Below are 11,546 nucleotides of genomic sequence, written 5' to 3'. Positions count from 1 at the left end.
TGAAAGGTCAACACCTTCCTTCTTGGCTTTCTTGTCAAGTACTGACACTCATTTTGGTAGCCCAATACCATTCCTCTCCAAAGAATCATTAGAACATGAGATCTAGAGCTACGACATCTGACCCTTCTCTCCACTCACAAAGCTGCCACACTAGTTCAGACACTCAGAACTTGTTGCCTCCTAATTTGTCTCCTTGGTCTCATGCCACTCTAGTCCATCCTTCAAACATCTGCCGAACTGATTTTCCTCAAATCCTAAAGCATTTTACTATATCACTATTTTTCCTAAAGCATTTTACTAGGTCACCCTGACCCCTGCTCAATAAACACCAACAATTCACTCTCATCTCTGAAATCAAATACAGCTCCTCAGTTTGGCATTTAAAGCTCTTTACAACTCAGTCCCTTCCTATCTTTCCAGTTTTAATCATTCCTCTGCTCCATATACTTTATGGTCCAGCTCCAATAGCCTCCTTGCTGCTGATCCCATATGGTGCTCCTTCCACGAGCTCCATGTTTTTACAATGACTGAAAACTATACCTAGAACATTCTTCCTCCTCACCTCCAAATTATGGAATTTTTGGCTTTCTATAAGACCCAACTCAAGCTCCACCTCCTCTAGGAGGTCATTTCCCTGTCTTAACAGGTGCTAGTGCTATCCTTTCTAAGTCTACCTTCCATCTGTCTTTAATTTATCTTGTTAGTAGTGAATTATTTATGTTGTCCCCTGACCCCAACCTCATTGAAATGTAAGCTGTTGATGGGCAAGGGTTGTTTTTTTCTTTCACTTTGTATTCCTAGCCTTTATCAAGGTGCCTGACCCATAAGAAGTCCTTGATTAATAAGATTCCTTATTAATGGATTGATTGAGAATTCCAGGCACTGATGACTGCCTATGCAAAGGCATGGAGGTGGGAGACTGAGAGTTTTTGTGTGTTCATCCTTCGTTGCTGAAGAAGACCAAGCCGTCAGAGAAATGATGACATGTCTTGCACTTGACTTTGTTTTGAGTGACAGAAGGCTGTGTAGGTCACCAGCCTCACTTCTCCTCCAGAGCTATCTGAATCCAGAGACCTGCAGGAGACTGAGTGACATTTAGAAAGAACAGCAAGTTTTTTTAACTGAAGCTCTGTGGTCATTCTCCATAGTATGAAAAACAAGAAAGTTCTGTTTCCACAGTTCTGGGTAGTTGGGTTGTGACCTAGTAGTCAGGTGAAGGTCAGAAACTATGGCGCAAGCCTGATGAGCTGTTTGAAGGAAAGCCTATCAGAAAGGAGAACATGAAGTCACGTGGCCAGGGGATGGTGGCCTGCCAGATTCAAAGTTTGGAATTCTATAAGAAACGTGGCTTATTCTGACCTTGTTGTAGTCTCAGGTAACCACGTGGGAGACCACCTGCTCATTCAAAGGAACGAATGTAGAAAGCCTTACCTCCTCTGAACTCCATTTTAATAAATTTTCCTTGGTACCTTTTGTGTATCAAGTGTATCTCTAACAATAGGGTTTGCAAACCAGTTGAATGTTCCTCTCTTCCTAAAGCTATATAATCTTTCCTATGAGCAGGTTCAAGGAGAGAGACCATGTCTCTGGCTCATGGCCCAGGTTAAAGAATGATATTCCTTAATCAAAGGTCTTTAGTGCCCTATCTAAAGTTGTAGTTGGCAGAGTTTCAGCCTCACTACAAAATGGAGCCCAGAGTAAATAGAAGATGACAAATCCAGAAGACGAAGTGGGGGCTATGTGATCTGGGTTCTAGTCATGGCTCTGCTACTGACTTTCTATGTGACGCACAAATCTCCTCTCTGTAGGCCTCAGTTTCTTCATCTTTGTAATGGGAACTTGGATTGGTCCTTTCCAGCTTTAAAATTTTGAAAGCATGCAGAAGTTACTGAATCTAAATGACAAAGTAGTCCAGGGAAGGGAATCAGGACACCTTGGGAGGCTACCTTGTCTTTTCCATCTCTGTCCAGTGGGATCTGATATCCTGTTATTGGACTAAAGTCTGAAAGCTAAATTCAGTTTGGGTTATGATTTCTGACTGTGTTGCTGAGAATTCATTCTTGAGTAATAAATGCCACAGAATTGCTTGGATCACTGGTTCTCTGTGGCAAGACAGCTTCAGGGACTGGAACCTTTAAAATGAGCTATTCCTCACTGCTAATTTCTATCTTTAGACAAGCCTAGTACTTTGGACAGCTGCTTAGAAGGCTGGTCCCTTTTCTCATCTCTTTTCATGTATGTGTGTGTGTGTGTATGTGTGCATGCACATACACACGCACGTACTCCTATGTGGACCCTGTTCCTTTTGTCTTCCTTTTGCAAGTCCTGGTAGATAGGAGGAATTCTGCTCACATAAAGGGCATGGGACCAGTTGGGATCAGGATTCTGGCAGCTGTAATATTCTGGCCTTTGGGGAGTTTTGGGTTTTAATGCCTGCCTTGGTAGGAAGGAGACCAAGTCAAACACAGGCATAGACAGTCAGCCAGAGAAGGCAACATACACAGAAGAAATAAGCAACTGACTTTATCATGTGACTAAGAAAATTAAAAACAAAACTGGGGCTGTGGATTGAGGTGGGGACAGTAAATGCCCAATTGCCAAATTCAAATATAATCATAGCTTTAGAGTTAGAAGGGGCCTTGGAGGTCACTTAATCCAACCCCCTCATTTTCCAGTTCAGGATTTCTAAAGAGTTGAACAACAGAATGAAAATTCTTCTATTTGACCATGCATCATCAAGTGTGTTTCATGGAAGGCCTTGGCTAATAGACAGCTGGCCCAGGAGTTGGATTCCTGTCTTGCTTCTGACATACATTGGATATGTGACCCATTGGCAAGTTACTCAACTTCTCAGAGACCCATGAAGTTGTTGAGAAAGTGACCATCTTCCATGGCATGGAGAGGGAGTCCCTCTCATGTTGGAACTCCTTATATCAATGAATCTAAAGGTCAAATAAAAATATAATATATATATATGTGTATATGTATATATATAAACTTTGTTATGGGGGTGCTTCTAATGTTTCTTGCTCCCAATGGAATGTAAGCTCCCTGGAGGCAGGAATAGCTTTGTATTTCTCTTGTATCCCCTGTGCCTAACAATGATTGGCATAGGGTAGGTACTTAATAATTGTTGGTTGAATGAATAAATGTTCACAACAAGAAAGAATATTACCTTAGGCAGAGCTGCATGAAGCATGAAGCAAACTATCATCTCATTGATATCTAACTTTCTTGTTGTTGAGTTGTTTCAATTGTGTCCAACTCTTCCTGACCCCATTCGGGGTTTTCCTGGCAGAGTAGCTTGCCATTGCCTTTTCTAGCTCATGAGGAGATGAGGAAACTGAAACAAACAGGGTTAAGTGACTTGCCCAGGGTCACACAGCTAGAAGTTTCTAAAGTCAGGTTTGAAATCAGGAAAATGCCTCTGGACCTGGCACTCCAGCTACCTGATATTTCTTTGTATTGTATTCCCTCTGGTTCTTCACTAACTTTCAAGTGCTGGCATGAAACTGTCCTTTTTTTTATTGCACATCACCCCTTTATTATAATGAACCACAAAAAAAGGGGGGAGTAGGGTTAGTACAGTTATGCTAAAACTGATGAGGACCCAGGTGGCTGGACATAAGATGGAAGCAATGGGACACTGAGACAAATTTCAACATGATCTAGGGGCATTTCACTGCCACAGAACAAAGCAGGGGCTATAAAACACACAATGGATGTACTCATCCACCCCTTAGAAATCAAGGAACTCTTCCTTTCTCTGACTTGCCTTGAGATCTCTGATGACTACCAAGTAGGACACTTTAATTTCAAAAGTCACTAACAACTAGCCTAGAAGGGTTTTTTGTGAAAGTAAATGTGACAAGTAAACACTGAGACATAATCTCAACCTCACAAATCATTTTTCTGGGATCAGGGAGGAAATAAGACTTTCATGATTTGCTAAATTACCAGCCAGGTTTTAGGCAGCTTCCTACTGCAGCCCCTGAGAGGGCTACCCTTCTGGCAGGACTGGCTCATAGGAATAATGGGACCAATTGCTTCTTCCAACCTCCCACATTGGTCACTTCTTACTATGTCCCCATCCTTAACCCCTAACCAGGTCCTTACTGAGCCAAACCACCCAGGAGGCATTCTGACTAATGTGGTTGAGGGGAAGGGCAACAAGAGAGAAAAAAATTGGTCTGAAATAGGGAGGAAATGAGAAAAGACACCATCAGTATCCCACCTGCAGCCATGTATTGTGATCCCTAAGGTGATGGTCAGTGTGTGGAGCAGGCAGGGGAGAGGTATAGTGGAGACAGTGAGAAAGGAAGGACCTGACTACTGCTGGCATGCACTGGTAGCCTGCATTCACTTCTTGGCCTTGCCTTGGGCTGCTACAGCCTCCATGGCATATTCAGTCTCTTCATCCCCAAGGAACTGCATGGGCTTGATAGGCTTCAGATTCTTGTCCAACTCATACATGATGGGAATGCCAGGGCACAGATTCAGCTCCATGATTGCTTCTTCAGACAGACTTTCAAGATGTTTGACAGTCCCTCGAAGACTATTGACATGGGCTGCAATCAGAACATGTTTGCCTTCCTTAATCTGGAAGATGATTTCCTCATTCTGGAAACGTAGAGCCTGGGCAGTGGTGTCTTTCAGGCTCACAGGAAGGCAGCTGATCCTCAGTCAGATCCGCATAGAGACAGTCCTTGTTGATGTTACTGTAGAAGGGGTGGTCAGGCTCCATTGGAGGTGGTGGGATGTCTCAGGATAGTTGCTAGATCTTCACCTGAGCCTTGCCATGCTTAGCAGTGGTATCTGCTTTGTTAAAGCCTGTCAGACCTCCATAGTGCTGCTCGGCAACCACATCTGGTCAATGTCATCTAGTCAATGTCATCTGGTCAATGTCAATGTTCAAAGAGTACGAATTGCTCACTTCTGGATGGAAGTGAAGCAGATACCAAATTCATAGCCAGCATCTCACAGCAACTGGCTGCCACACTTGGCCTCCTCATGCCCGGCCGGGCTCAGGTCTGCGTGGTACCAGTCACTGAAGCGGTTCTCCAGGTTCCAGGTGCTCTCTCCATGCTGGATCAGCACCAGATTGTAAGAGGCCATGGCGGAGCAGGGGCTCGGGGCAGCAGGGAGTGAGCAGACAGGCACACAGGCAAGCACACACTGAGATCCATGAAACTGTCCTTACCAGTTAGCACCTATTCCTCTAGGAGCCAGGGAATCTTACCCTGGGTCTGTGAAATAAATTTTTAAAAATATTTTGATAACCGTATTTCAGTGTAATCGTTGTCCTTTGAGATCCTATAGAAGAAATTTTGTACCTTTAAGAATCTTAATCTGAGAAAATTGCTAATTCGCCAGCAATAATTGAATCAGCCTGGTGAAGCTTAAAGACCTCTTCTCAGAATAAGATTTTTCAAAGCATAAAAGTTCATCTATAGAATTAAAAGTATTAACCCCCTTAAGTCAATAAAAAGCTTTCTCTCTCTTCTTCCTTGTTCTAGGGAAAACTGATTCCTAAATAGAAAGTGAATATGCCTTAGCAGCATGAACCCTGGTCAGTTAAGGTTTTAACCACTGAATAAACTAATTTTCATTAGCAGCTGTATTACTGTCTTTCTAAAGCATTAAAGTCAGCAAGTGGGATTTGAACTCAGGTCTGATTCCAGAGTCATTTACTTCCATGGCATTGCCTAGTACCTGTTCTTATCAGTTTAATATCTGATTCAGGCTATTGTCTCACTAAAGCCTCCCTTCCCACTTTCCTTCTATTTGGCTCAACCCCATTCATACTTGTTCCAAAAGCAAAAACCCAAGGAATCTCTCCTTACACAGTAGTGATCTTCCTTAAAAAAAAGGTGTGTGATATGAATTTGGGGAAATCAAGTCACATTTTAAATAAGGTGGGGGGTGATAATAGAGGAGAATTTAGGTGATATAAAAGCAAAAGATATCAATAAAATTATTTTTTGAAAGACCCAAAAAATGCAAGAGTGATACATTTTGTAAATGTTTAAATTCCTTTGTGTAAGATAAAGCAGTCCCTGATTTAGCTTTTCCATAAATTTTGATGCATTTAAGCAATCCGAAGGTGTTTCCTGAATCAGAAAGGCAATCCTTTTTTACATCAGTATTCTGCCTTTATACCAAATAGTTACAAATCTTGGTACACCACAGTCTGGAAAGAGTCAAAACTGTTAACACCCAAAGGACAATGATGGGTATAAGTAGGCTGCCACATATTACCAGTGGTGACTTTCAGGCAAGAAGTATTCTGAGAAATTTGGAGGGAGGTTGTTTGTTTTTATCAGACCCATGGTTTTATTGGTATAGGGAACTCCCAGTGGAGATATTCCTTCTACCATCACAGAAGAGCATCAGCTCTACAACTTATAGACTTGCGGGGGGTAAGGAGGGTGGATTTACTGGCAAACAGCTAGTATGTATCAGAGGAGAGACTGGGATGCCAGCTCTCTATCCACCCCATGTGGCTGCCCCTTCAGCCTGAGTGGGTATCACTCAGAGAATACATGATCAGAATAAAATCTGGGTCAATAATGCCATTAGAGTGAGGGATAACAGGGACAGCCTGAGGGCTGAATGTTAAGTGACCTACAGGCAGCTCCACATAGTGGCCAGTGGTGAGTTCAAAGGCTGAATCTAACATTTATTGGGTGAATTCCCATAATCAAGCTCCTTTATCCTCTGAGCCTCAGTTTTCTCCTCAGTAATGGGAATGATAATAATGCCTCCCTGTCAGGGTTATTATGAGACTAAAAGGGGATGATGAGCATTAATTTCCTTGCATGCTTTAAAGCCTTATATAAGGGCCAGCTATTATGGGGGATATCCTATTTGGAAGATTGGTAGGTAGACACCAATGTGCAGTGGGAATGGGGTGGGGTCTGTAATATTGGAGGGAATATCCATATCAGGTCATATTGATTTCAGTAAATTTGGGCTTACTTACATTAGATTTGCTGAAACTAGAGGGCACTTAATTATATATAATTATAACCAAAAATGTATATAATATTTATAATAATGTGTGTAAGTTAATATATTAATATCATAGAATTATATATTATGTATTAATTTTATATTATGTAAAATTTAATAATAATGGGGGTATATCTGGAATGACAGCAGCCTCTTTGTAGTTTTGGTCCCCTTTTCACTAAGAACATACCTTCACATTCATTAAGGATTTGTCAGGTCCCTTATCACCTGCCAAAATGATAAAGAAGAATAAAGTTTCGAATTTGAACAAAGGGTTGGCATCTTTTTGTGTCTCAAAGTTAGGTTTCAGAAGTTGCTTCAGGGATGCCCAGGTATTGCTTGTGTATTTTTTTTTCCAGTGGGGCCTTGCTCTGTGGCACTGGATGCATAAAGCTTGTCTTAGCTGTAAAATGAATTACAAGTTTCTCCACAAGAGTGGCTCTGGAGATAAGACCCATTTATCGAGATGGATTGGAAGCAAATTTAATTTGAAATAAGTTTTTATCTTTCATTCACTGCCAAGCACCTTGTAGGCTCATTCTGATGGACTCTGGCTCTGATAACCAAACCTCCCCACTGACAATTTGAGAAACCCTGGTAAAAGATGGAAAATGGAATTTTTCCCACCCCCATGAATATTTATCATTTAATTGAGAATATTTCACAGCTCTGAAGAAGTTGTAATAATACAGAAGGAAATTACCACCTATCTGGTGTATCTGCTTACTCTCCATATGTCAGTTTGGGGAGGATTTTTTCCATGTAGTTGTCAGGAAACCTTGGGGACAGAGGCTGGACATCGAGGGGAGGGGAGGAAAGACTTCGAAGCAACAAGTAAAGTCAAACTAGCAAAGGCTACTGGGGAAGAAAAGAATTTCCAAGTCTATAATGTAGGCTTGGAAGGGAACTCACAGGTCACCAACTCCAATTCTCCCATTTAATAAATGAGAAAAATGAGACCCTGGGAGATAACAAGGGATTTTCCTGAGATCGCAAAGGTGGGATCAGAATCCAAGATCTCTGGCTCTAGAACCAATGCTCTTTCCACCATACCATTTGAAAACATAAGGACATGAAACTCAAGAAGAGACTATAAGAAAGAAGTATAGAAAATGACAATACATCCAAATGGAGAATGCAAAAGAAGGGGTTGATGAGTGCTGGAGTGGAAGTAAGAGAGCATGGTCTAGCAGAATGAGAATTAGCCTAAGAATCAGGAAACCTGGGTTCTAATCCTGACTTCCACCACTGACTTGCATGACCTGGGTCAATAACTTTCCTATTGAGGGTGTGAGCTTCCATATCTGTTGAAATGGAGTCAGTTGAAATTACTTTTAAGACCTTTTCCAACTCTAAAATTCTGTTAATTGCAGTTCTGTGGTTAATCAGTCAATCAACAAGTATTTATTATGCACTGACTACCTGGCACTTTACTAAGCAATAGACCTTGGGCACGTTGTGCCTCAATTTCCTCACCTGTATAAAGGGTTCTTCTAGGGATCAAATGACAGGATTAAGTGAAAAATCTTCAAAATACTCTAAAGTACAACAGGAAACAAAATACTGAGGATGATGATACAAAGCTACAAAATGGTTCAGAGTAGGAAGGGATCTCAAATGTCCCCGAATCCACACCATGCCTGAATAAGCATCGTCTCCACAATATACCCAACAAGTGATCAACAAGCCTTCACTTGAGGACCTCCAACAACTGGAAATTCACTCCTTCCAGAGGTAGCTCATTCCATTTAAGGAAAGCTCTAATTATAAGGAAGTTTTTCTTGGACTTGAGTCTAAACTGGCCTCTCTGTCACTTTCCCCCTTTGCTCCTAGCTGTGCCCCGGGGAGCTAAGCCAGACAAGTCAAGCAACACTGAGTAGGGCCAAGAGTACTGTATTTGGAGCAGCAGGACTCTGCCATTTTCTTCCTGTAGGACCTTGAGTTAGTCACTTCACATTTCTTGGGATCAGTTTCCTCATCTGTAAAATTAAGAGGTTGGAGTATATGGGCCTTTGAGGTCCATTCCAGCTCAAGATCTATGGTCCTATGAATCCCAAGGAGAAAGTCTAATCCATTGTCGGAAAGGACAATTTTTTAAATATGGGAAGACAGCTATCATGTCCCCCTTGAGTCTTCCTTTCTATAGACTAAAAATCCTCAGCTCTCTTAACTCCCCTTCAGATAGCAGCATGCATTCAAGTTGAGGTCTTAGACTTAGATTGTCCATCTCTGGAAACTCTCCCATTTATCATAGATAAATTTCTTAAATGGTGGAGCTCAGAACTGAACAAGTCCCTAAAGGGCAGAGCCCAGAATGCAACTTGATCTTCCAGATGTGATCTGATCTAGGAAGAGGACAAGACAATCACCTCCCTGGTCCTGAACACTGCAGCCTATCCCCTTTCCACCACATACACATATCTGCCTCCCAGGGATGCTCTGAAGAATAAACAGATTAATCAATACAAGAGAACTTTGAGAGAGTGAAGAGGGCCACATAGCCTAAGGCTGAATTATTACCCAAGCCCCCACCTGCTTCACAGGCTTACATAGCTGCCAGAGGAAAGGAATGCATCTGAGAAGGGTTCACTAATGCCTCCACAAAGGTTTCAGATTTGTAGAAATGAGAATGGGTGACCAGCAATCCTGTCCCTGCAGACAATGCAGTCCAGAGACTGGACTTTTTTAATGGTGTTACAGTGAAAGATGCTGTGTGAAATAAAGATTAGACTTATTCTGCTTGACCTCAGAGAGCAGAATGGGGAGAGACAGGTGGAAGTTGCAGAAAGGCAGAATTAGGCAGGATATAAGGGAATTTTCCCTATATATAGGGAAAATAATTCCCTAACAATTAGAGCCATTCAAATATAAAATGGACTGTCTTGGGAGATGTGCTGGAGTTCTTCACAGAGACTGGATGACTACTTCTTGGCCTCAAGCTGCACGCATAACTCCCCTCAACCACATTAAAATTTAATTGGGAGATATTTAACAGAATAAATAAAAATAAATACAAAGTTATTGTTGTTCAGTCTTGTCATGACCATGACCCCATTTCGGGTCTTCCTGATTCAAGACCTGGCACTTTATCCATCGCACCACCTACTCCAATCTCGTGACACTTTCCCCATTTTCCACAATTTTCTAAACGTTACCAATGGTGAATATCTCTGTAATTACAACTGTCAGTTCTTTCAAGACCTAACGATGCAGGTCATCTTGGCCAGGTGGCTTGAATTCATCAAGGGAAGATTTTTCATTTTTAGTTCTTCAGAGACTGTTGCAGTCCATATTTTATAAGATAAATAAACAGCACTGGAAGACTATTGGTATTCAAAAGAGGGACCTTTGTTTCCAAGAGGAGTTTGGGAGCCTTGCAATTTCCTCAGATGCTAGCTATGTAACTCTAGGTAAGTCACTTCACCCTGTTTGCCTCAGTTTCCTCATCTGTAAAATGGGAAGAAGGAAATAGCAACTCACTCCATTATCTTTGCCAAGAAAACCTCAAATGTAGTTAAGCAAAGACAGATATGACTGAAACAGCTGAACAACCACAAAGCAATTTCCTGAAGGCAATCCATCTTTGGCATCTCCTTGCTCTGTCAGGGAGAACACAAGGTTGATTAGGAGGCAGCAAATATATCTGTTTTGCTGAAAGTATATGGGCACAAGAGAGGGATTAGAATTGCTCTCTGGAGGACATGTGTGAATGTTCCTGTACAATCTATAACCAACTGTGGATTCTCTTTCCAAGATTGCACAGTAGGTTTGTAACCTGAGTTAGCACTAAAGTGAGATCAGTGGTCTCAAACTCAAATAGGAATGGGGACAACTACACCTTACATAAGGATCCCTGGGGACCATCTATTGACTTAGGAAACCACAAATTAACATTGTCTATGTTGTATTGAGGGGGTGCTAGGTGGCACAGTAGATAGAGTGCTGCACCTGGATTTAGGAAGATTCATCTTTGTGAGTTCAAATCTGGCCTCAGACTTATACTAGCTGGGTGTAATTCTGGGCAAGTCACTTTACCCTGTTTGCCTGTTTCCTCATCTATAAAATCAGATAGAGAAGGAACAACAAACCAGTCCAGTATCTCTGCCAACAAAATCCCAAATGGAGCCATGACAAGACTGAACAACAAATTTGAAAAAGGAAAGAGAACAGAGCCTGCAAAGCATAGGCCAGTAAGGTTGACTTCAATTCCTGGGAAAATTCTAGAACAGATTATTAAAGAGGTGGTTGACCAACAGCTGCCTGAGAAAGCAATGATGACAAAGAGCCAGACTAATCTCATTTCCTCTTTGGACAAAATTACTAAATCAGTAGATGAGGGGAATGCTATAAATAGGGCTTATCTAGATTTTAGCAAAGCTTTGGATAAAGTATCTCATAATGATCTTGTGGAGAAGACAGATATGGATCACATGATAATATGATCAGATACATTCATGACTGGTTAGACAACAGGACATAGAGTAGTTATTAATGGTTCAGTGTCAACAAGCAGTTATCAAGCCCTTACTACATAT

The 11,546-nt window shown here is 41.6% G+C and overlaps 1 pseudogene; it reads right to left on the bottom strand.

Annotated features, from left to right (window-relative positions):
- Positions 1-4,359: 4,359 nt before the first annotated feature.
- Positions 4,360-5,139, bottom strand: LOC140528609 (phosphoglycerate mutase 1-like; annotated as a pseudogene).
- Between the last annotated feature and the right edge of the window lie 6,407 nt (positions 5,140-11,546).

This window comes from Notamacropus eugenii, chromosome 1 (genome assembly GCF_028372415.1).
Source record: "Notamacropus eugenii isolate mMacEug1 chromosome 1, mMacEug1.pri_v2, whole genome shotgun sequence".
Lineage (NCBI taxonomy): Eukaryota > Metazoa > Chordata > Mammalia > Diprotodontia > Macropodidae > Notamacropus > Notamacropus eugenii.
Note: the sequence above shows the minus strand (reverse complement) of the source record. Positions and strands in the feature narration are given on the sequence as shown.